Below are 27,546 nucleotides of genomic sequence, written 5' to 3' on the forward strand. Positions count from 1 at the left end.
AGATTCCCAGGCGCGGCGCCGCTGCTGCCCACTGCTCCCCTCACCTCCCAGGGGGTGATCAAGGGGATGGGTCAAATGCAGAGGACAAATTTCATTACACCTAGTGTGTGTGTGACAATCATTGGTACTTTAACTTAACTTTAACTTTACACATACAAACTGTAGCACACAAAAAAGCACATTTAATTAAAAAAAACGTTATTATGGTCTTACCTTTACTTAGAAATGAAGTCCATGCACCGCAACTAAAGCCCTCACTTAAACTTTCCACGTGCAAGATTGAATCTATTTAAAAAAGTGTAACCGAGGGTTTATAAATGTCGCCTATACTGTATGAAACTACAAAATAACAAACACGGGGGCCCCAGTTTACACGAGGACCACTTTATTTACTTTCTTTCAAAAACCTCCGCAACGTGACATCACTTCCGCTCTTAGCGCCTTCAAAATAAGAGCTCAAGGCATATACTGTATAACAGCGCATAACAGGAACTTAACATCACAAAGAGGAAAGCCCATGAAAATAGGTTACAAAAGTTATTTAATAAGAAGCCAAAAAGTGCAAAAACAATAATGTTCGTGTTGGAGGAGTTGTGAATTAGGTACACCTGCAGTCTGCAGCTGTATCTGCACAGCAGGTCAGCAGTTAGCCGAGTCATTGCGCAATCCATGTTGCGGCACTGAGTGACGTGCCTCAACTGGCTGCTGTTCACCGCACCGTCTCTTCTCAGTATTTGAACGGCAAATGTGAAAATTCAGCGATTTTGAATAAAAATAATCTAAAACTGGTGAAGTTAAATGGAAAATAAGTTTATAGTATAATCACTGGATACATATAACAATTAATTTTTTTTTCTTTTCTTTTTACATTTTTTTTCTTTACAAGATGGCAGGTGAGGCGGGGGCCTCACCTGCCTCTAGTGACTGCACGTCACTGTTTTATAGGTACAGACCAAATTCTGTCGGTACTACAAGGTACCAGCCCGGCAGGCACAAGACATTGATACAACGTTAATCCGTGTTGGCGTTATCGCTCATTTTGTGTCTTTTTACGCATTCAAATCAGAAAGGACGAGCACTTCCGTAAGTCTGCGCGTCCCCGACCCGGCCTTTGTTTTGATTGAACAGCACTGACATGCTTTACTCTGGTTTTTTTTGCACAAAACTGGATCATTTTCAAATACCTCCACTTTGAGAGCCATTTTCCAATGTTTGTACTAAATGTCACCGATATAAACCAACAACAAAAGCAAGTCAGGTTTCTGTTAAAGCCAACTTTGTGTAAATGGCCCTACAGAATGAAAAACATTGATCGATCACATTTAACGGCTCCCCACAGATTGTTTGGAGACGAATAAATACAAACCACACACATAGACACTGCATTCCGGAAGAAAAAGCAGACAAAAAGGCTAACATCAAGTAAATAAAACCGCATCCGCGTCAGCTTAAGCATCCGCTAATACTCATTCCAGAGACTGCAGCCAAATTATACAACACGCCACAAATAAAGAAACATCTCATTAAAAAAAAAAAAAATTACAACAAAGAGCCGAGCTCCAGCAAGTGACGGTCATTGAGATCAAAAATGTTGAAAACAACACTGCTCTTGATGACTCAATCAAAGGATGAGATTGGCACTGAGCTAGTGCTTTCATTAAGGGAGAAAAATACAGAGATCTCTTTTTTCCACCACAGGTTAGCATATTTTGTTTAAAAAAAGTTATAGTTTCCGGTCAGAAGTTTACTTGACTTGGTTTTGAATGTTTCAACTAATTTTGGGGCCATGATGACGTATTTGGACAGTTCATTTTCCAGGACAGATGAGACTACAACATTGTCATTAATTTTGAAAACAAACATTTTTAATGCAATGATTAAAATTTGCTATGGATTTTTTTTTTAATTACAGGACGGATGGGACTACAACATTGTCATTAATTTTGAAAACAAAAATTTAATGCAATAATTACAATTTGCTATGGATTTTTTTAAGGCACATTTTTTTCATTGAAAAAATCGCGAGGCACACCACCAGCAAAAAACATTAAAAAATAAAACTCAGCAGCCGATATTGACGATAAAAAGTTGTTCTCACAATTGTTGGATATGAATTCAAGCCATAACCAAGAATGCATCACTATAGCTCTTGTCTCAAAGTAGGTGTACTGTCACAACCTGTCACTTCACGCCGTGACTTACTTTGAAGTTTCTGGAGTTTTCCTGTGTGTAGTGTTTTAGTTCTTTAGCTCCTATTTTTGGTGTCTTTTCCTCTTTTGTTGGTATTTTCCTGTAGCAGTTTCATGTCTTCCTTAAACGCTATTCCCCCGCACCTGCTTTGTTTTCGCAATCAAGACTATTTAAGTTGTGTGGACGCTATCCTTCTTTGTGGGGACATTGTTGATTGTCATGTCATGTAAGGATGTAATTTGTGGACGCTGTCTCTACTCCACACGCTGTAAGTTTTTGCTGTCGTCCAGCATTCTGTTTTTGTTTACTTTGCAGCCAGTTCAGTTTTAGTTTCTTTTTGCATAAACATCCCTAAGCTTCAATGACTTTTCTTAGCAGCACTCACCTTTTGTTTATTTTTGGTTTAAGCATTAGATACCTTTTTACCTGCACACTGCCTCCCGCTGTTGTCGGCATATTGTGATCACAACAACCATCTACAAAGCAATTAGCTACCTGCTGCCACCTACTGATATGGAAGAGTATTACACGGTTACTCTGCCGAGCTCTAGACAGCGCAGACACTCAACAACGACACATTTGCGGATTATAATTACTGTTTTGCAAAAATATTTTTAACCCAATTAGGTGAAATTACATAATCTCCCACGGCACACCAGACTGTATCTCACGGCACACTAGTGGTTGAAAAACATTGCTCTACTATATGTTCTTATGACAATTTGTTGTGGATTGTATATATTATTTTTGAATTCATTCCTTAGTTATCATTTTTAATATAATTGAAAACTCCATAACAATAAAAAAGCAAAGTAATTTTTTTCATTTTTTTCATATTTTCCATTTTTAAAGTACACTGTTTAAGCACCTGCATAATTTTTTAAAGGGGAACTCTACATTTTTTTGAATTTTTGCCTATCATTTACAATCATTATGAAAGACATGACGACGGATGGAATTTTTTTTTTGTTATGCATTGTAAATTTCTAAATATTACATAAATGCGTTTAAAAGTCTGCTTACAATGGAACATATAGGAGCCGTTCAATTCTGCCTATAGAGCCCCTAAAAAACCCCCACCTCCGTTAGGGTTTTATATACAAGATGTACGTATGTATGTAATGCAGTAATGGGCACATTTATAATAATATTTAATATTTATGTACTTTAATCATTTTAAGCATATCATTTCAAAAACGTATCACAATGTTTGCTTTTTTTGATTCTTCATCACTGATTATTACTCACTGCAGACTTCATGAGAGCCAACAAGCATAATGAAACATCACTTACTGCACAATGTCTGCTGTAATTAGGATGCTGACTGCTGCAATGTTCATATATTCCTATTTAGATCAATGAATGTCTCATAATCCTTGCAAAGAAACGGGATGAGAAACAAGAGCTTTTCATGTCATGTCAGTTGTAGGTCCTAAATGGCTGTCAAAGTGTCCCAACTTGTCGGATTACCTACTCCGACGTCTCATGTCCAAGTGAGAGGCATGATTTATGATACATAATAAACTTACAGGGAGCAGGGAAGCGAGGAAACAGCAGACCACTCACTGATGTAAACAGGGAGAATTTGGAGTGATTAGGTCACAGCACCTCCAAGTCCGAGTCCATGGTTCTCGCCCGGAAAAGGGTGGAGTGCCATCTCCGGGTTGGGGAGGAGACCCTGCCCCAAGTGGAGGAGTTCAAGTACCTCGGAGTCTTGTTCACGAGTGAGGAAAAAGTGGATCGTGAGATCGACAGGCGGATCGGTGCGGCGTCTTCAGTAATGCGGACGCTGTACTAATCTGTTGTGGTGAAGAAGGAGCTGAGCCGGAAGGCAAAGCTCTCAATTTACCGGTCAATCTATGTTCCCATCCTCACCTATGGTCATGAGCTGTGGGTTATGACCGAAAGGACAAGATCACGGGTACAAGCGGACAAAATGAGTTTCCTCCGCCGGGTGGCGGGGCTCTCCCTTAGAGATAGGGTGAGAAGCTCTGCCATCCGGGAGGAGCTCAAAGTAAAGCCGCTGCTCCTACACATCGAGAGGAGCCAGATGAGGTGGTTCGGGCATCTGGTCAGGATGCCACCCGATCACCTCCCTAGGGAGGTGGTTAGGGCAAGTCCGACCGGTAGGAGGCCACGGGGAAGACCCAGCACAGGTTGGAAAGACTATGTCTCCCGGCTGGCCCGGGAACGCCTCGGGATCCCCCGGGAAGACCTGGACGAAGTGGCTGGGGAGAGGAAAGTCTGGGCTTCCCTACTTAAATGGTAAATGGTAAATGGTTATACTTTTATAGCGCTTTTCTACCTTTTTTAAGGAACTCAAAGCGCTTAGACACTATTTCCACATTCACCCATTCACACACACATTCACAAACTGATGACGGGAGCTGAGTTTATAGGCTGCTGACCCCGCGACCCGACCTCGGATAAGCGGAAGAAAATGAATGGATGGATGAATAAGTCACCCCTATAAATAGTGTGTCTGTGTTAGTGCTTAATAACAATATCACCAATACTTGGTTAATATTCAAGTCACAAAATGTAAATATGAGTAAGAGTATTGGTTAGAATGTAAACAATACTCATTCTTTATAATATCCCAGCAGGCACAAGACATTTAAAAGAGAATGTGTTGAATTAGTGTCCTGACGTTGAGCAACACAAACCTAACGTTGAAACAACATGCTTTTTCACAAAAAGGAAATTAATATCATTATAGGGGTGGGCCAAAGAAAAGGCAAACTAAATAAATACATACGGTGAGGTGCGGGGGCTACTAGTGGTAGTTGTAGGGTGTCCCCAGCTAAATGACAACTAGTTAATAGTAATGTTATATTAACAGTGATATAATACATGTGGGCCCATAGATAGAGATGCCCTTAAATGTAGCTTTGATGTAGCAAGCTACTTTTGCCGTGTAGCTTGCTACAATTCTCAGGGGATAGCATCCCCTGTAGCTTGGCTACATTTAATTGAGAGTAACTCAAGCTATTTTCCAAGTAGCTTGCCCATCACTGAGTATTGATCATATACTGATACGACCCTTGGCATCAACACCACCGATTTATGGATCACTCCGCCTTCTTATGTGCCCATGACACACCAACAGTTTTTATATTATCCTCTCTCTAACTCTTATTAATGTAGTTGTTCATTTCATGTTACTATTTGCTTACTTTCCTCTGTAACACACTTCTATCTACACTTCTTAAACTTTAAAAAGTACTTATTTCTTGGTGTTGTTTAAAGTTCGCTTGGCGATTACCACCCCTGCTCTCGGCGTGTAACATGTTTAGCCTCATCCTCCAGTGAAAATGGCTCTTAAGATAGTAGGGGTGTGCTAAAAAAAAAAAAAAAATAGATTTTCGAAAGAATTCTTATTTGGAACGATTCTTAATTGATAAAAAAAAATAAAAATTGTGTAATTATGTTTTAATCTGTCCTGTCCAGCCACTCAGGCTAATCATATTGTTGATGTAGATGATCATATCTGCTGTACATATTTACTTTAGAAAAGAGAAATGTTGGATATTTCTCCAGTTGCCTTATTTGTATTTGACTCTTTTAAATGTTTGGTTAGAATTGTACTAAACAAAACCAGTTTACTTTAAAGTAAAATAAAAATCTATCACAGCTGTTTATGTATTTTACGGAGGAATGTAGTTAATCGTAGAACTGGCACCCAATGTTATTAAAAAAGTCTGGATTTTGAATCGAGAATCGATCTAAATTGAGAATTGATTCTAAATCGAATCGTTACCCCCCAAGAATCAAACCGAATCATGTGGTGCCCAAACATTCACAGCCCTATTAAAAATGCATCGTATATGTCATAATGGAAGTGATTGTTATTATTAGCTTCGGGGAGTGGCTCCACACTGTGTATGGAGCTGAACAATTAGTTGCTAGCTTGTCAGGAGGGGAACTACAAATAAATACGCGTACATCCAAAGGGGGATCGGCATTAAAAGGCAATAATTGGCAATGGCAATCCCATTCTATTTCTTGAAAATCCCTAATGATTAGACATTGATAAACAGACAAAAATATAACGTCCAGTGCAGAGGACGCTGGTTCCTAAGAATATACAAAAAGATCAATAGTGTGAATTGAAGTCTGGCCCCAAGGTCCTTAGCTCATACTTGCCAACCTTGAGACCTCCGATTTCGAGAGGTGGGGGTGGGGGGCGTGGTCGGGGCGTGGTTGGGGGCGTGGCTAATAGGGGAGGAATATATTTACAGCTAGAATTCACCAAGTCAAGTATATATATATATATATATATATATATATATATATATATATATATATATATATATACATACAGGTAAAAGCCAGTAAATTAGAATATTTTGAAAAACTTGATTTATTTCAGTAATTGCATTCAAAAGGTGTAACTTGTACATTATATTTATTCATTGCACACAGACTGATGCATTCAAATGTTTATTTCATTTAATTTTGATGATTTGAAGTGGCAACAAATGAAAATCCAAAATTCCGTGTGTCACAAAATTAGAATATTGTGTAAGGCTAATACAAAAAAGGGATTTTTAGAAATGTTGGCCAACTGAAAAGTATGAAAATGAAAAATATGAGCATGTACAATACTCAATACTTTGTTGGAGCTCCTTTTGCCTCAATTACTGCGTTAATGCGGCGTGGCATGGAGTCGATGAGTTTCTGGCACTGCTCAGGTGTTATGAGAGCCCAGGTTGCTCTGATAGTGGCCTTCAACTCTTCTGCGTTTTTGGGTCTGGCATTCTGCTTGCTGGTAGACGGCTGCGTTGACCCTGGATCTCAGGAAACAGAGTGGACCGACACCAGCTGGACTGCTGCTGAGTGGTCCAAAGTCATGTTTTCTGACGAAAGCAAATTTTGCATTTCCTTTGGAAATCGAGGTCCCAGAGTCTGGAGGAAGACAGGAGAGGCACAGGACCCACGTTGCCTGAAGTCTAGTGTAAAGTTTCCACCATCAGTGATGGTTTGGGGTGCCATGTCATCTGCTGGTGTCGGTCCACTCTGTTTCCTGAGATCCAGGGTCAACGCAGCCGTCTACCAGCAAGTTTTAGAGCACTTCATGCTTCCTGCTGCTGACCTGCTCTATGGAGATGGAGATTTCAAGTTCCAACAGGACTTGGCGCCTGCACACAGCGCAAAATCTACCCGTGCCTGGTTTACGGACCATGGTATTTCTGTTCTAAATTGGCCCGCCAACTCCCCTGACCTTAGCCCCATAGAAAATCTGTGGGGTATTGTGAAAAGGAAGATGCAGAATGCCAGACCCAAAAACACAGAAGAGTTGAAGGCCACTATCAGAGCAACCTGGGCTCTCATAACACCTGAGCAGTGCCAGAAACTCATCGACTCCATGCCACGCCGCATTAACGCAGTAATTGAGGCAAAAGGAGCTCCAACCAAGTATTGAGTATTGTACATGCTCATATTTATCATTTTCATACTTTTCAGTTGGCCAACATTTCTAAAAATCCCTTTTTTTATTAGCCTTAAGTAATATTCTAATTTTGTGACACACGGAATTTTGGATTTTCATTTGTTGCCACTTCAAATCATCAAAATTAAATGAAATAAACATTTGAATGCATCAGTCTGTGTGCAATGAATAAATATAATGTACAAGTTACACCTTTTGAATGCAATTACTTATTTTTTTTATTTTTTTTTATTTTTTTTTTTATTATTACACACACATAACACTCATCTACTCATTGTTGAGTTAAGGGTTGAATTGTCCATCCTTGTTCTATTCTTTGTCACTATTTTTCTAACCATGCTGAACACCTTCTCTGATGACTCATTCTGCTTCGTCTCCTTGTTGTGTGCGCAGTTGTGCACTGCACTCTCTAAAAGCCGTATATGTTAATGTCATATATGCATGTACAGTAGATGGCAGTATTGTCCTGTTTAAGAGTGTCACAACATTGCTGTTTACGGCAGACAAACAGCTTTACAAGCTGTCCTCACTCAGGTCTGCATGGAGCTGGAGGGGGCGTGGCCTCCAGCTCTGCCGGAATTTCGGGAGATTTTCGGGAGAAAATTTGTCCCGGGAGGTTTTCAGGAGAGGCGCTAAATTTCGGGAGTCTCCCGGAAAATCCGGGAGGGTTGGCAAGTACGCCTTAGCTTTCTGGAAATGTGGCCCCCTAAAGAAGTGAGTTGAAAACCCCGCCACCTATGATAATATGCCGTCCATTATTCCAGACCATGCCTCCATGTGACAAAAGACCGATGGGATACTGAATTCTAAATTCTCTGCACTTTTACAGGTTGATCACTTTCAGATGGGCCACGACGTGGCTTCACACAGCTGACAAACCCAACTGGGTTTGTCACCAGATTTAGGGTGAATTATGCTCCCATCTGGCAAGTTTCCGCAGAGCCTTGCCACACAGTCTTCTGCCAGGGAAGGATGACCGAGTAAATAGTACTTCCACATTTTTACTGGAGTTTAGACATAATTGCGTGTTGACTATGCCATAACTTAACGTACAATCCTCATGGGTGTTTTTAATAACATCTATATAATGTTTAATTCGACCCTTTTTCAAAGATTGATTGTCTGTTGAGGTTATTCCTTCTGCTTTCCTCTCAGATCGTTGGCGGTGGGCGGTTGCACGTACATAGCACACCTGTTGGAAATTGTCATAAATCACCCTTTAATCTCCTGGCGGCCACACCAGGTTTGTACTGACTCACGCGTCACCTGATCTCAGTTCTACTTTGCCTGCTCCCACCTTCACCCAAGGTATTGTCATATCCATTCAGTCACCTGTCCGGCCGTTTTTGTTTTTTCATTGACTAGCCTCAATGGTTCCAGTTGACTTTTATACCTTTTTCTATTTTTGGCTATTTTGCTGGCGAGCTGTTGCTCGACTACTGTTATATGTTTGCGCTTGTTACATTAAAGAGTACTGTATAAACCTCATTTATGCCTGGATACATTTTTGTTTTGCATACTGGAATTCAATTCAAAACGTAACACAAAGAGCAGTAGTGCCTTAATATACAAGTTTAATTTGATTTGTGACAAAGCCCGTAACTCAAAATACTTATATATTTATTGACTCTTTCCCTTTTAAATTAATAGCAATGCCATTATTCGGTCCGGGGCGCCCCCAAAAACACAAGTCTAACATGTTAACATGCTTTTTAATTAAAAAAAAGCATAAATAATGAGTATTGTATCAATCGCAATACAATAGCATGTGTCCCAATCCGGTATTGATACCTGATCATATCGACCGACAGCTAAAATGTGTAAGTAAGTAAGTACATTTTATTTATAAAGTGCTTTTCACAGAAAAAATCACAAAGCACTGTACAAAACATAGGTGAAGTAAAACAACAATTCAATTTAAAACAACAGGGGCAACATCATAAAAAGGATACAAAGTGGATTCAAAATTATAGTTAAAGGGGAACATTATCACAATTTCAGAAGGGTTAAAACCATTAAAAATCAGTTCCCAGTGGCTTATTATATTTTTCGAAGTTTTTTTAAAAATGTTACCCATCACGCAGTATCCCTAAAAAAAGCTTCAAAGTGCCTGATTTTAACCATCGTTATAAACACCCGTCCATTTTCCTGTGACGTCACATAGTGAAGCCAACACAAACAAACATGGCGGATAAAACAGCAAGCTATAGCGACATTAGCTCGGATTCAGACTCGGATTTCAGCGGCTTAAGCGATTCAACAGATTACGCATGTATTGAAACGGATGGTTGTAGTGTGGAGGCAGGTAGCGAAAACGAAATTGAAGAAGAAACTAAAGCTATTGAGCCATATCGGTTTGAACCGTATGCAAGCGAAACCGACGAAAACGACACGACAGCCAGCGACACGGGAGAAAGCGAGGACGAATTCGGCGATCGCCTTCTAACTAACGATTGGTATGTGTTTGTTTGGCATTAAAGGGAACTAACAAATATGAACTAGGTTTACAGCATATGAAATACATTTGGCAACAACATGCACTTTGAGAGTGCAGACAGCCCAATTTTCATCAATTAATATATTCTGTAGACATACCCTCATCCGCGCTCTTTTCCTGAAAGCTGATCTGTCCTGGAGTTGATGTCAGCAGGCCAGGGAAGCTTGGGTCGATAGGGGGTTTAGCTCGCTCGTCTGCGGGAACAAACTGCCGCCATTTCTTGCCGTGCTACCGAGGTTCTTTGTCCCTGAATTGCTCACACACTCCGACAGATTCAATGGGGGTCTGGCGGCAGATTTCTTTGACTTTATCGTTGGAAATGCATCTGCTTTGAGTGTCGCAGGATATCCACACATTCTTGCCATCTCTGTCGTAGCATAGCTTTCGTCGGTAAAGTGTGCGGAACAAACGTCCAATTTCTTGCCACTTTCGCATCTTTGGGCCACTGGCGCAACTTGAATCCGTCCCTGTTCGTGTTGTTACACCCTCCGACAACACACCGACGAGGCATGATGTCTCTAAGGTACGGAAAACAGTCGAAAAAACGGAAAATAACAGAGCTGATTTGACTCGGTGTTTGAGAAAATGGCGGATTGCTTCCCGATGTGACGCCACGTTGTGACGTCATCGCTCCGAGAGCGAATATTAGAAAGGCGTTTAATTTGCCAAAATTCACCCATTTAGAGTTCTAAAATCGGTTAAAAAAATATATGGTCTTTTTTCTGCAACATCAAGGTATATATTGACGCTTACATAGGTCTGGTGATAATGTTCCCCTTTAAAAGGTGCATTAACTAAAAGCTTTACTGAAAATAGAAGTTTTCAAATGTTTCTTAAAAGTTTCAACACAGTCAAGATCACGGAGAGACTGGTGCAAATTGTTCCAGAGTCTGGGAGCTATAGCCTGGAATGCCAGGTCTCCACGGGTTTTAAAACGAGTTTTTGGGATCTTTAGAAGACCCTGGCCTGAAGACCGTAGACTGCGCCCTGAAAAGTAGGGGCACAACAAGTCAGTGATGTACTGAGGGGCCCCACCATGCAACGCACGGAATGTCAGGACTAAAATCTTAAGCTCAATGCGGAATTTAACTGGAAGCCAATGAAGAGGCTGGATAAAATTGGGGTAATATGGGCTGTTCTGGGTGCACCGGTCAAAAGTCTGGCAGCCGCATTTTGTACAGTCTGAAGTCTCTTTAGCGTTGACTTGTTGAAAAGAGTGAAAAGAGAATTGCAAGAACGCGTGAATGATCATTTCGAGATCCAATTTTGACAACAAATTTCTCACTTTAGGAATATTTCTGAGATGATAAAAACAATTTTTGGTCAGTTGACGACAGGGACCCTCCAAAGATATGGACTGATCAAACACAACCCCAAGGTTTCTGAGGCTGCTTTTAACAGATGTACACAGAGCACCATGGGAGTTCTTGATCAGGGGGATCTTTTTATCGGGAGCAATTATCAGTTTCCGTTTTGTTTGAATTTATCTGGAGGAAATTTGAGGACAACCAGTTTTTAATAAAGGATACGCACTCCAAGAACTCAAAAAAAAGTGAAATCTCTGAATCATTGAATATCATCTGCATAGAAATGATAAGAAACCTTTTGAAAACTACTGATCAACCTCCCAAGCGGCATCAGATACAACAAAAATAAAACAGGCCCCAGAACAGAACCCTGGGCCACACCACATAACAGGTTGGACACATCGGCCAATGCCTACCTCTTTAAGACCACCCTTTCTAGATATATAAAGATTTGTATTTACAACATTAATAATATATACATACTATACAAATATAAAAAAGGTAAGCCTTTTAGTTCATTATTTTTGGGGGAATTTTTTGTTTGTAATTGGTTTTTAATCTTCATTATTTACTTCAAGTTATTACAGTATGTCTCTATATACATGTTTAATTTTTTAAATTAATTTGGGCCAAAGGGGGTGCATTTGAATTTCTTACACATAATTGTTATTACATATGTTGGCCAGAGGGAGAGCACTTCAAATTTTTACACAAACTTGTTATTTCATATGTTGACCAGAGAGGGAGCACTTTTAAAACCGACACACAGTCAATTTGAAAAACCCCTCCTTTTTGGGACCACCCTAATTTTGATAGATTTCACCACCAGGGGTGCAAATGAGACATTCTCTATTCAATGCAATGGTTTTCCGTATTGGGACCATGATTTCACTCCTAACTTGTTCACCGGTCCTCATATGGAAGGTACTTTTCCTTGTTGATGTCTCAAGAAGGGTATAAATACAAGAACACACACACACACACACACACACACACACACACACACACACAAGCTGTAACAATCTGCGGTACAATATGTGTGTGTTTGGGTCCTATTTTTAGGAACACTAATACAAAAACTCACATTGTCTGATTGAATGCTAAGTTATGACAGACCGCCTTAAAACACGAAATGAAATTATTAATTTTCTACTGAATGAGATACCCAGAAAGTACATGACAATAATGTGGGATTTACCATATTAACTATGAACAATAAAACACTGAATATTGACAACATATGAACGTCACACCCCCTCTCGATCGACATTATTTACAATCAAGCGAAACACAACAAACACGGCAAAATATGAATCCGAAAGGTAAAAAACCCCACCTACAATCCGATATAATATAATTTTTCTTGCAGAACTTTGTTGTAGAAATCTCCTTCCGCGTCTGTCCCTGACACCAGCATTTCTGGCTGGCCGCTCTGTGGAAACAAACCACTCCCACACTTCTGGGTGCCTCATCTGATCTGCTGTGACTTAGATTACCATAGTATTTCATGCAAAAGCGCAGATTCCAACCATTGAAATACTTTGTATAGTTCAAGACTTACGGTAATTTGAAAACATCACTGCACATCATAATGGAAGCTACAGTTTCCATCTTAAAGATCTAAAAACATTTTTGGGGTATATCCGGCGGGCCAGATTGAAAAGCTTAACGGGCCGCATGAGCGCTCTCGGGCCTTTATTTGCCCAGGTCTGATCTATTGTGTAATATGGACATCGTTTTGATCAAAGAATTGTATGTAATAAAAGACAATAAGGAACTAGTTTAAATATAGTGTTGATATTGTTAAAATGTCAATCGAACCATAAATAAATTGAAAAATTGACAGTTAATGCATATGTTCGGTATTGGTATCGGCCGACCTCACTCATGGATGATCGCAATCAGCAGCATAAATCCCTGTTTGGAACATCCCTACTATTTATTATGAGTTACACCATTCTGAAAATAGCCCTCTCTCAGGATTGCTGTGCTGTTTTGAAGACCTACTGCAAAACGGTAGTCAACGATCATCTATATGAGAGTTTCTTAAACATAGCGCCACCTAAAATATCTGTTTCTCAGCTCTGGTCCGCATGGGCTGCATTGCTACTCACTTGTAATACAGTTTTCCACCACTTGTGGCAGTAATGACAATCGAAAACAGAAAGAAGAATAAACTAAATTCACAGAAGTTTCTTAAGCTCAAAAATTATGACTTAAGCAAATATTTGTTGCCAGAAATGTTGAAATGTAATATTTATTCCACACATTTTTACTACATTGGAAAGCATTAGTACAACTTCTCAGAGGGTAAGATAACTCCTGGAAATGACTGTCTAAAAGTGGCCAAAGGTATAGATGTTTGTGTCCAAGTTAAAGGAAACGGCAAGCTGTCTTTGAATAGATTTATTAGAATCTTTGGCAAGCTACGTAATGTTTGCTGTGGTCTGGAACAACATGGCACACAAAAAACTATATGAAATGCATCAATATTACATACAGATAATGTGTCATGAGGCATGCAAAACTAAATGATATAAAAAGAGGACATAAGTAAAGGATATTAAATGATCTCAAATATACCAACAAATGAGGCGTAATGATGCAATATGTACATACAACTAGCCGAAATATCATGTTAGCATTAATTAGCTTTCAGTCATGCATTGACCAAATATGCCTGATTAGCACTCCAACAAGTCAATAACATCAACAAAGCACACCTTTGTGCATTCACACACAGCATGAAAGTTTTGGTGGACAAAACGAGACAAAGAAGGAGTGGAAGATTTTACATGTAAACAAACTGTCGCGTCACAGTCCACACTATGGTGAGTTCAAGAACCGTCGAAATTAGTAGGACAAAACAATGTTCACCAAATACTCTCATCAGTGAAGCATACACACAAACATATTAAACAGTGGGCTTTCTAACAATTGGGAAGGTGTGTGTCATGTTTGTCCTCAAACAAAAAACATACTAAAACAAAATTGAATATTTTCCCCCCATCTTTTCCATTTTCAAGTCTTTTTTAAAAAATGCTCCAGGGAGCCACTAGGGCGGCACTAAAGAGCCGCATGTGGTTCGAGAGCCGCGCGTTGCTAACCCCCAACTTAAGTGGTGAAGCTGTATTTTCATTTGCACTTAAATTTTTTTGACAGTTTATTAAAAAAACATATTCATTATTCTTTTTTTATTTATCTTAGCACAGAATAATTGTATGTAAATTAATCTTTCGTCAGTTTTTTGTGAGACCTTTTTTTTGTGCAGTATAGTTGCTAAATACTTATTTTTCTTGTAAGCCTGACCTAAGTCTAGGGCTTATGTGTCAAATAAATACAAATCGTTATGATTAAAACATGGTTTCGTATTATTTGAAAAGGTTGTAAACTGTAAGCAGGTTAGATACAATTATTGAATATGATTAAATCAAGAGCAAATTACTAAGTCAGCGTTAATAATTGAGTGTGGTAGAAAAGTTGGGCCCCCGAGGTAAAAAAGGTTAAGAACCCCTGATCTACATGACAGGACTCTGGTGTTTTAGGAATCTGCTGCAAAAATGTTAGTCTCTTTCACTATGTAAAGCGCTTTGAGTCACTAGAGAAAAGCGCTATATAAATATAATTCACTTCACTTCACTCTTCTAAGCTTTTTGAACTGAACCCAACACCCCTGTTATACATCAGTGGGTTCGTTCAAAGATTGTCTCAGCATCAAAGGACACGGACTAGCTTGTAGTTTCCGACCACCAACATCACACATTTTTGACCGTAACCATTCCTTTGTCTCACATCTCTTCCACTTAGTCCTGTGATTATTCCTGCCCACTACCTATTGCATAACAGCAACCATTTGTGATGCTGCAGCCAGGCTATTTAAAGCACATCAATTTGAGGATTTCTCCTTTAGTCATTTAAGAAAACTCCCAAAGGAAGGGGTTTAGGTGTAACAGCAATCCATTTTAACGCCAGACGTTCGGCAAGGCAAATGCCGGAAGTAGGTTTTTTTGCGTTTTTTTTTTAACACATGTGTATTTTGTTTGACTAAAAATAACATCGGAAATGTCTGTGAAAAAACATAAAACTATTGTGTCTTTAATATATAAAGCAAAATCAATTTGAAGCCATTCTTTAAATATAGCAATGATCTTATTTTGGTAAGTCAAACCGGATGTGTCAGCGTGTCCCTTTCAAACTTGACCGCAGTCCCTTTTATTGCACCTCCACCGCATGCAAATTACGCAGCAGAGGCAAGGCGTCCGCAGATTCGTTAACGCGCCACAACGCGCGGCGCGGCGAGAGGACGACCACTCCTGATCACTTTTGCGGGCTTGAGAAAAAAAACGCATCCTTTTTGCAGCCGTTCCACTCATATTTGGGCCGGGACCGCAACTTTACCACCGTTAATTACAGGGACAAGTAGCGGGAGGAGTGTCGCTCGTCGTCCCGGGACCGGAGTAGTGAGGACGTCGTTCCACCGCGTCTGCCGGTGAAGTTCACCCTCGCCGCGGAGACGCGTCCGCGCACCGATGGGACTCGACGCGGTGACATTTGGATGAGCTTATTATTTCCCACCACTTTTCACCGGTAAGAATGCTGTGTCATTACATTTTGTTCAAAGTCACTATTTTTTTTAACTTTCCAAATGTTCATGTTTGCACCCCAAAAAAACGTAAGATTAGTTCACAGTTTGTATTATTGAGTGATAAAAAAAACGAGCTTGGACTAGGCAGGTCACATTGAGCCTACCTGACTGTAATGAGACTACTGTACTTTTCCCTGGTCCTTGTTTTATAGGCGTTGCTTGTTCGCCCCAACACTAGGCTTTTTTTCAGGCACTCTCTACTGACCATCTCACAAAACAAAATGTACTGTAATTGAGCCCACAAGTAGTTTTCATACTCACTTAAAGCAGTTGTTCTCAATTATTTTCTAGCATGTCCTTCCTAAGGGACATCATTTTGTTATTGTCTTTCACATTTGAACCAATTCCCGGTGCCTGAGAATGATACCGATACAGTTTTTGGTACTTTTGTGTGTGTTAATAAATATTACCTTTATTTGTATTTTTTTTATAATAAAATCACATAGCTGATCAAAATAGCTGATTATGATAACGTATGTCCTGTTGTTATATCTTGTTTTATTATGAAATGTCTGAGTCAATGACAGTGACAATTGCAACATGAACTAAGGTCTGCTCTCAGTGCTGCTGGAGTAATAGCCAAGTGTTAGTGTTAGGGATGTAACGAAATTAAAATATTACCACAGTTATCAGGAACAAAATCATCACTGTTTTCATAATTGCAACATTGTTGAACGTGCTCAAAAAGTGCTTTTACAAACACGGAAATCTTTAGATTTTTTAAAATAACTGAAATAAATAGACGCACTATTTTGCGTGTCTTCTGTTTAAGTCGTAGTATTGTATCTGTTTGAATGGCTAAGCTTTTATTGTTTTAAATATTAGTTTGTGCTGTAGCACTGTAAGATGTATTTATTAAATAAAAAGTGCCTTGCAAATAGAATCTATTATTTTTTGTATTATTTCTGGGGGGGCGTTCCACTCATTGGTTTTCCTACTATTTTCAGCGGTCCTTGAACGCACCGTAACACCACCTACGTCTCATATTTCTCCGATCGTGTATTTCTATTCGAAGAGAGCACAGCTTGTAGGTTTAATGTGCAAAATTGAATATCAAAGTTGTTCAAACAGACACGTGTTTATATAAGTTTAGATTGGGGTATGTTGTTTTCTGAATGACGTTTTTATGTCTCTTGTTTTCATGTTAGCATTTAAGCTAGCGTCAGTCAGTCCGGGAGTTTGTCAAAGTGCAGTTATCAATCTTAGGTTTTACATCATTCCCATTTAAAACAGTAATACAAACCGTCAGGAGTCTTCTTGCGGTTATCATTTTGACCGTTTTTGTGCTATAATCCAGGGGTGTCAAACGTATGGCCCGTGGGCCGGATCAGGCCCGCGAACAGGTTTTTTATTTTGCCCGCGGGATGAATTTGCTAAGTTTAAAAATGAGCCGAAAGTTTTGAATGGAAGAAACTGCTGTTCTAAATGTGTCCACTAGATGTCACAATAGCAATTATTTGTATCTTTGTAGATTATGCTACATATGTAAAAAAATAAACCACATGATGTTAGTGCACCAGTGGAGGAAAATGAGCAAACCAAGAGAAAATTGATAGATTGAATATGAACGCCAATGAGTTGACTGAGGAACATTGTCACATAATTTATTCAGAAACTATAAATAACTACAAATAAAGATAGAATAATATTAACCGCAACATGTAAGTGTAAAAAAACAGCAACATACATTTTTAAACAAAGATAATAATCTTAAATTGTCTTTATTTTTAAGTTATTGTGCCGTGATATTATCAGTCCGGCCCACTTGGGAGTACATTTTTCTCCATGTGGCCCCCGATTTAAAATGAGTTTGACACCCCTGCTATAATCCCTAGTTAGAGTTTGCAACTGGAAGTGACGTCATGTGCAACCCAGGTACCGTAACAAAGCACCGTTGGATTTTATGTAGAACCGGCCGGATTTGGTCAGCGCAAAAAAAAGTACTGGATTTGGTACCCATCCCTCATAAAAAATAGTTCTTTACTAACACCAAAGATGGTAAAGACTATAAAAATAGGACCCATTACCTCGCTGCTTGGCACTCAGCATTAAGGGTTGGAATTGGGGGTTAAATCACCAAAATGATTCCCGAGCGCGACCACCGCTGCTGCTCACTGCTCCCCTCACTCCCAAGGGGTGGAACAAGAGGATGGGTCAAATGCAGAAGGTAATTTCACCACACCTAGTGTGTGAGTGACTATCAGTGGTACTTTAACTTTAACTTGAATGTCCTTCCCCATTAAGAAACAACATACTGTATTTTTGGAGTATAAGTCGCACCGGAGTATAAGTCGCACCTGCCGAAAATGCATAATAAAGAAGGAAAAAACATATATAAGTCGCACTGGAGCCCGGCCAAACTATGAAAAAAACTGCGACTTATAGTCCGAAAAATACGGTACTTCAATATAAACTTGTATAAACACAACTAAGATGTTCAACTGTGCATATTAAACCTACAAGCTGTGCTGTCATTTTTCGAAAACATCATTATTCATTATGACCATTTATTATTATATAGATAGTGTTTTTAACAGTCTGTCTATTTATTTTAGTTATTTAAAAAAATCTAAGGCTTTTAATGTGTGTTATAAAAGTAAAGTACTTTTTGAGCACATTTAACAATATTGCGATTATAATAATGGTGCAAATTTTGGTGAAAATGACCTTGATATAAAATGTTCAATCATTAGATCCCTAGCTCTTAACATCCAGCCAAATTGCCTCAAGGTAATGTTGCAATTGTCAATGCCAACAAAGAAATTGACTCAGAAATGTAATATTAAAACAAGATGTAACAACTGGACAGAAGCTATCATAATCAGCTCATTTGTAAATGTCACAATGAAAAATGTGATTGTATTTTTAAAAACAATATTTATTAACGCACACAGAAGTACAGACAATTTGTACCGTTCAGTACCGATATCGATTCAAAGGTATTGGTACCGTATCGGTTCAAATTTGAAAAGGAACCCATCCCACAATGTCATGAGCACCTTTTCTTCTGTTGATTGGCTATTTCATATTAGTTTTGGGCAATACTTCAAATTTGGGTATCGATCTACAAAACCCAAAACCAGTGAAGGTGGCACGTTGTTCATCCATCCATTTTCTACCGCTTATGTTGTGTAAATCGTAAATAAAAACAGAATACAATGATTTGCAAATGATTTTCACCCTATATTCAATTGAATAGACTGCAAAAACAAGATACTTAACGTTCGAACTGGTACACTTTGTTATTTTTTGCAAATATTAGCTCATTTGGAATTTGATGCCTGCAGCATGTTTCAAAAAAGCTGGCACAAGTGGCATAAAAGACTGAGAAAGTTGAGGAATGCTCATCAAACACTTATTTGGAACATCCCACAGGTGAACAGGCTAATTGGGAACAGGTGCCATGATTGGTAATAAAAGCAGCTTCCATGAAATGCTCAGTCATTCACAAACAAGGATGGGGCGAAGGTCACCACTTTGTGAACAAATGCCTGAGCAAATTATTGAACAGTTTAAGAACAACATTTCTCAACCAGCTATTGCCAGGACTTTAGGGATTTCACCATCTACGGTTCGTAATATCATCAAAAGGTTCAGAAAATCTGGAGAAATCACTGCACGTAAGCGGCAAGGCCATGACCTTTGATCCCTCAGGCGGTACTGCTTTAAAAGAGAAATCAGTGTGTAAAGGATATCACCACATAGGCTCAGGAACCCTTCAGAAAACCACTGTCAGTAACTTCAGTTCTTCACTACATCTGTAAGTGCAAGTTAAAACTCTACTATGCAAAGCGAAAGCCATTTATCAACAACACCAAGACGCCGCCACCTGAAAATCTTTAAAAAATTGGTCTCCTTAGTTCCCAAACGTTTACTGAATGTTGTTAAAAGGAAAGGCCATGTAACACAGTGGTAACAATGCCCATGTGCCAACTTTTTTGCAATGTCTCGCTGCCATTAAATTCTAAGTTAATGATTATTTGCAAAAAAAAAAGAAGTTTCTCAGTTCAAACATTAAATATCTTGTCTTTGCAGTGTATTCAATTGAATATAGGTTAAAAAGGATGTGCAAATCATTGTATTCTGTTTTTATTTACTTCACTGGTTTTGGGTTTTGTAATACCAAGTAGTTACAAAGGCAGTATTGGTCATACCAATGCTAATACTTCATTATTGTTCACGATTACAATCAGACAAAACCACAGGATGGCTGTGTGTAACAATATAAGTTAAATATTAAAATGATTTCCAACGATTGGCTCAATTTAAATCCTTTGGTTTTTGCCCTTATAGTTCTCTTATTAGTTTTGAGGGAAAAAAAAATATTTTAAGTGCGCCTGATAGTCCGGAAAATACGGTAAATATCTGCTTGACTTCTGATTTTACAGCAAAGTCCCCATCCAATTAATACAAATGACAATACATTTTACGGTGTTCCTTACTGTAAATTGACAAAAAAAAACGACAATTTTTTTGCGTAAAAATTCTGGCGCGTGGTCAGGATTGTACCACCGGGAAAAACCCTGCCTATTGTCGACAGTGTGGACTAATCGTTGCACCCTGACTTTGGGCACCTGGTTTATAATGTTGAGCTCAAAGCTCATTAACACGCAGCCACAGAGCGTGACACCCTCTTGAAGTTTACAGTTGGCTATCAGATGGCCTAAGAGTGGTTGCCAAGGAGAGAAACCAATGTGCAGCATAGCAGAACTACATTTATTTAGTTCTTTGAAGTAAAACAAGAGGAGCTGAGTTCATTCCGAAAAAGGGCGGATGCCAGGAGTGTCATTAAATTAGAGTCGCTTTGGAGGGATTCTCTCTTGCTCTCGCACGTTGGAGAGCGTGGTGGTTGCATTGACCCCTGTAGGTTTAGCCCCATCACTTCCATTACTGCAGATGAAAAAGCGACCCCTCAGTCCCTTAGTAATTGGCTCCTGGGATCACTGCACGGCGCGTCGGCATGCGACGATGAGAGTGCGCACGTGTGCATAAAAAAAGGCACAAAAATGCTCTCGCATTTATGCACAGTCAAGCAGAGGAAGGGGGTGGGGGTTGCGAGTGTGACTGAAATGTAACCGCGCTTCGCTGCATGCAACAAGTCACACCGTCTCAGACTCCCTACTAGTTTCCGCCCGCGAGCAAAAGGAGTCAGACTCGATGATTTAGTGGACGCACGCAAACCGTTGGCTGTTGACCTCCGAGGGGCTCGGGGGGGTAGGGGCGAAGGATGACTGCTGCTCGGGACAGGCCGTGCTTTGCAGCAACGCATGCCTGTGTAATTGTCAGACATTTGGGAGAGAGTCAAAAAGCTCAGAAAAAAGATTGAAAAAAAAAAAATGTGGAGGACTCAGTGCTTCAGGATGCAATGCAAAAACATTCAAACATTTTCAAGACCTGAGCATGTTGGTTGCTGCCTGCAAAAATGCTCCGAAATAAGTACTCTTTAAATAACCATAAATTTAAGACGAATAACCAATTTGGAGTATGTTAACACAAATATTCTTAAGCATTGTAAGGCTGTCCTAAAACAAGCAAGGGGAACTTTAGAAGTGTTGTTCTTTTGACACGTCCTAACACGAGCTGTGCAGCTTTCTACCTCATATTGCTGCTGAATGGCTCCTTTTTCATTTCTTTATTGTTCATAAACCCAAGGAATACATCCCTAAACACAGAAGAACTTTAATTATGACCAATGTATGATCCTGTAAATACTTGGTATTGGATTGATACGAAAATTCGTAGTATCGCCCAAAACATATGTAAAGTATCCAAACAACAGAAGAGTAAGTGTTTATTTACATTTGAACAAAAAGTGTAGATAGAACATTAAAACAGAAAGTAAGCAAATATTAACAGTAAATGAACAAATACATTCAAAAATTATATTGTACCGCTTGTCACTCATAATTTTGACAAAATAATAGAGTGAGAAATGACACTATGTAAGTGCATACATCAAATTCGGAGCCTTTGTAGCCCTTTTGCTTACTAACTTCTAAAAGAGAAGTTGTCGAGTATGCTCACTATCTTATTCATACTTGCCAACCTTGAGACCTCCGATTTCGGGAGGTGGGGGGTTGGGGGGGGGGCGTGGTTAAGAGGGGAGGAGTATATTTACAGCTAGAATTCACCAAGTCAAGTATTTCATATATATATATATATATATATATATATATATATATATATATATATATATATATATATATATATATATATATATATAATAAAATGAAATAAATATATATTTATAGCTATAATTCACAGAAAGTCAAGTATTTCTTATATATATATATATATATATATAAGAAATACTTGACTTTGAATTCTAGCTATAAATATATATTTATTTTATATATATATATATATACATATATATATATATATATATATATATATACATATATATATATATATATATATATATATATATATATACATATATATATATACATATATAAATACTTGAATTTAAGTGTTCATCTATTTACACATATACTTTGAATTGTCCATCCTTGTTCTGTTCTCTGTCACTATTTTTCTAACCATGCTGAACACCCTCTCTGATGATGCATTGCTGTGTGGCACACACAAAAGTGCTTTCATCAAATGCACTAGATGGCAGTATTGTCCTGTTTAAGAGTGTCACAACATTGCTGTTTACGGCAGACGAACTGCTTTACGGTAGACGAAAATGTGACTGCTGTTGTTGTGTGTTGCTAACGCGCTGGGAGGACGTTAATGAAACTGCCTAACAATAAACCCATATAAGAAACCAAGAACTCGCCCTCGATCATTCTACAGTTATAACGTGATTGGGCAGGCACGCCGTTTATATTGTGGGAAAGCGGACTCAGGTCCGCCTGAATTTCGGGAGATTTTCGGGAGATAATTTGTCCCGGGAGGTTTTCGGGAGAGCTGAATTTCGGGAGAGCTGAATTTCGGGAGTCTCCCGGAATTTCGGGAGTCTCCCGGAAAATCCGGGAGGGTTGGCAAGTATGATCTTATTAAATGACAACATTGTTTTTTGATTAAAATAAGAAATGTATGTTTAATGTATCATAAGAGTTTTGTTAAAATAAAACCAATAATGAACTTTTTTGTTCGTGGTCCCCTTTATTTTGAAAAAAATATCAAAAAGTATTGAATATATTTTGGTACCAGTAGAACCCTAGTGTCTACTATTAGGTCAGTATAAAACGAGTGCAGTATTTACAGTATACAGTATTTGTTTTTCAATTGTTATTGACAACGTGGGCTTTTTGAGGTTAAGATTACAAGAAACACTTAAAACATTGATAGCAAAATCTTAAAATCAAAAGGCGATTCAACGTTATTGCAAAAAATAAGCCTCAAAACATCAGAACTTTTGTCTCAATGTTCAGGCATTTTAAAAATCCTTGCGGAACTGGTTAACGTAATTCACTTCAAGTTATATAGTCATATAGTCATATGTGTGAATGCTTTGGAGCATTCACACATATGTTTTTTTACACCAAAATTCATCTATTTATTATCATTATTCAACAAATTGTTATTCTTCTCCAGATTTTGGCACGCTCTACCTTCCGCATTTTGCACCCGATTCAAACCGTTCCAACTTCAAACTGTTCAGCTTATTCGGGAATCGCGGGCTTTCCCATGACAAATTCCAAAAATTCCCAGATTTCCCAGAATTCCAGGTTTTCCGGGACATATTTCCCATTCAAAATGAATTGCCCATTTTTCAAACTTCCACCATTTCCACATTTTTCAACCAATTCAAACCATTCCACGCTCAACATATTCCACCATTCTGGAAATTCAAACTACATTTTTTCCAAGTTCCAAAAAATTCCAGGATTTTCCAGAATTCACGGTTTTCCAAAGCACTATTTCCACCCTTTTTTCTATCGAGTACTCCTCACACATTTTTCAACCCACTTGAACTGTTCCACCGTCAAAACATTCCTCTTAATCAGGACAAAAAACAAAGTTGTTTTTTGAACTGGAAAAATTCCTTTTTTTTCTCGAAATTCCAGCGATTCCGTAATACCATTTCTAATTTCAACATATTACTACTTCAACATTTGTCGACCGATTTGAAAAATTTCAACACCAACTCACTCGGACCATTCAAGTTTGTTTCCATTTTTTTTTTAATTCCCGCTTTTCCCGAAATCCCCAAATTTTGGGGACATTCCCATTGAATACAATGGGACATTCTTCAAAGTTCCACAATTCCCACATTTTTCATCTGATTCAAACTGTTCCAACTTCAAACTATTCAGCTTGCTCAGGAATTGTGTACTCTACTTCAACAAATCTAAAAAAAATCCAGGATTTCAGTTCAACTTCAGCTTTGGAGCCTTCATCTAGTTGCTTTATGAAGCCTGTGTATCAAACTCCCAGTTTCCCCATAGTTCATCGTTCACATCTACATCTTGGGTATACAATTGGCGACATATGCCACAGTGTTATTATCAAGATACATTGCACAAACCATTCTTAGTAAGTACCAGATTAATCAATAAATCCTTTTCGGCCCGCGATCTAAAGCGTGCTTTGAGTTTCGGCCCCCTGCGCGATTGAGTCTGACACCCCTGAGCTCGAGCGACACATAAATGAATCATTGAAGTGTTCGGTAAACAAATACGGTGAGGGAGGAGAAACGATGAAATCAATCATTTACCTCAGCCAGATACTGACTTCAGCATTTCACGAAAGGCAATTTTTCAGTGTGTCTCGTATCAGAGAGTTCTGATATTAAAAAAAACAACAACCACACAACATTTTGGTTAGGTATTTGACAATAATAAAGATGTGATTGAAAAGCAGATATAACATTGACCATTCAGGAATGTGTGCCATTTCATAAGTATCGCTAATATTCAGACATTTGACTAAAATGAATCCCTAAATTCTGGAACCCATAGGCCTGCAACGAACGACTATTTTGATTGTCAGATAGTCATCGACTATCATTGCGATTAGTCGATTAATTGAATTATGAGGCGTACACCTATTCAGTGGCTCCTAATCAGCAATCTATTTTTAAATTCATTTTGAGGTTTTTTTCGGCATGTGCTATCTAAAAAAATAAGAAAAATGCATGATAATAATGCAAGTATACCCTTTGGAATGCAATAAACATGTGTTTCTCGTGTATTTTAACATTGCTTTGGAATGCTAACTTTTATATATCCAAGTTAAATAAAACAAATAATCAAAATAAAATATACTGTCTTTTAGCAAAATGTTGCACTTGAATAGAAATCACAACCAAAAGCAATAACATGTCTCTGATAAGAAGGGTGTGGGGGAACCTCAAATATACACAACCAAAACATTAAATAATCAGAAATCAGAATCAGAAATACTTTAATAATCCCCAAGGGGAAATTAAGATTTTCAGCACAATCCCATTCAAGAGCAGACAAACATTAATGGTTAAATAAAGTCATTGTGACCAAAATGATCAGTTATCATTATTAGCATGGCATTGTTGAATGTGCTCAAAAAGTACTTATACACACACTAAAATCTTTTAACCAAGTTGTATTTTTTTTTTAATACCTAAAATAAATAGACAGACAAACTACTTTCTTGGCAAAGGAAACATAAATATTGTTTCAACTTCAAAAGAGACATATTATTTTAATTTGTGTGTTTAAATGTGTTTATCTTATTTTGTTTTGATTCGTAAACAGTTTTTTTTAATAAATGCAAATTGGTTGATCACTTTGTTTACACTTCCGGTTTATGTGACATCACGCAAGTTGTGTTTCCTGTTGAACAAATCTGTCTGTATCAACTTGAAATTTTATGGATAACTTTGTGCACAGACAAAATAGCCTTTATGTTCAATGTGAATACTGTAGCTTAGTTGTTTAGAGAGTAATGTGTTTATTATACAAGTTTAGATTGGGATATGATGTTTCTTAATAGGGACAGACGTTAACGTATTTTGTTTTTACGTTACGTAGCATTTACACTAGCTAGTCGGTCTGTTTTTTGTTTTTTTTTATCAACGTGTGGCTGTCATTTTAATTTAATACGGTTGGGAGTTTTACAGCGTATATCAATATTACAGTTCATGTGCATGTAGTACAAACGCCTGTGGCTGCCGAAACCGATGCAAAAGAGTTACCTCTCTTGTAACAACACATGTAGATGGCGATCTGAAGGCTGGCAATGTTATCAACTTCATGTTCATTTATTGTTCAATTAATTTACTTATTTAATATCTGCCAAGGTCTAGGCTATATAAATCCATTTTGATTGATTGATTTAACTTAAAAGCTATTTTCTCCAATAATTAAAACAATAGAGGAATGGTTTTAGACATACAAGGTTTCCACACAGTGAGTTTTTGACCACCAAGCCACTTTGTTGACGGAGGATGCCTAACTTCTGTAGTTCCCTGGCGTACTATGGTTTTACAGTCCATAAAGCACTTCTACCAAGGCTTACAAATACAAATACCGAAACGATTACAAGACAACAAATGCAAAAAGTGAAGGCAGATAAAGTAAAAGCCTGGCAAAGCATCTGCAGAGAAAAAAACCCAGAATGCTCAAAGTGAATTTATCAGTCACGGTTTCTCTATCATTTTTATTTTAAGCGGTAATGCTATCCGTCGGGAGTTTGTCAAATGTCCAAATGTGTTTTAATCCCTGTAAATGGATTGTATGAACTAGCTATAATTCCTCTTGAATAAAAATCTGGATCATATGTCTACAACATCTTAATTGATTTTACTTCAATGTGGTGGTCTTCAGAGCCAAAGTCATAAGAACGATTCACTGTCGATTTACTTCTGGGCCAAACTGTATTTATGGAGGCATCATAAGACTATCATTTCCAATACCCTCTGGGTTTTCTGATTGGCTGTGGTTGTCCTGTTCAATCAAACTATTCAAGTATTGAAGAACAGATGAACCCTGAAGGGAATTAAAGACCGTCATGTAGAACATTGCACCTAGAGGTGGAATGTTGCACTCTTCTTTTGAAGTACAGTGACATCTCAGGATATAGGTTTTTTGAGAATACGAGCCGTCTCCTGACAATTTGGAAATTCGGGTATCAAGTCTCCCCGTTGCTAGTTGGCGTAGTGAATGCCTCAGTGAACCATACTTGCCAACCCTCCCGATTTTCCCGGGAGACTCACGAATTTCAGTGCCCCTCCCGATAATCTCCCGGGGCAACCATTCTCCCAATTTCCACCCAGACAACAATATTGGGGGTGTGCCTTAAAGGCACTGCCTTTAGCGTCCTCTCTCACCTGAAAAGGAGACTATTATATATGCCTCCGTTATCCTTAGGTTTATCTATAACTCATAAAGTAGGCAGGCACGGAGCTATTTATTCCAGCCGGCACGTTAATACACTGACACACAACATCCGGATTCCCATCATGCATTGCTTCAAAACTACGGCAAGTAGTAATGTCCAAAAACATAACAGAGACGAAGCAAAA

At 38.4% G+C, this 27,546-nt stretch overlaps 1 protein-coding gene and 1 long non-coding RNA gene across 2 annotated transcripts in view; one reads left to right on the top strand and one right to left on the bottom strand.

The window, feature by feature from the left end:
* Positions 1–27,546, bottom strand: part of LOC140679780 (uncharacterized) — a 120,256-nt gene that overhangs the window by 13,462 nt on the left and 79,248 nt on the right. The window lies entirely within an intron of this gene.
* The window catches only part of slitrk6 (SLIT and NTRK-like family, member 6), a 49,674-nt gene continuing 37,861 nt past the window's right edge, over positions 15,734–27,546 (top strand). Inside the window, exon 1 of the mRNA XM_061985003.1 lies at positions 15,734–16,033. The gene's annotated coding sequence lies outside the window, so the exon portion shown is untranslated. The remainder of the gene's footprint in view (positions 16,034–27,546) is intronic.

Source organism: Nerophis lumbriciformis, linkage group LG23, assembly GCF_033978685.3.
Source record: "Nerophis lumbriciformis linkage group LG23, RoL_Nlum_v2.1, whole genome shotgun sequence".
Lineage (NCBI taxonomy): Eukaryota > Metazoa > Chordata > Actinopteri > Syngnathiformes > Syngnathidae > Nerophis > Nerophis lumbriciformis.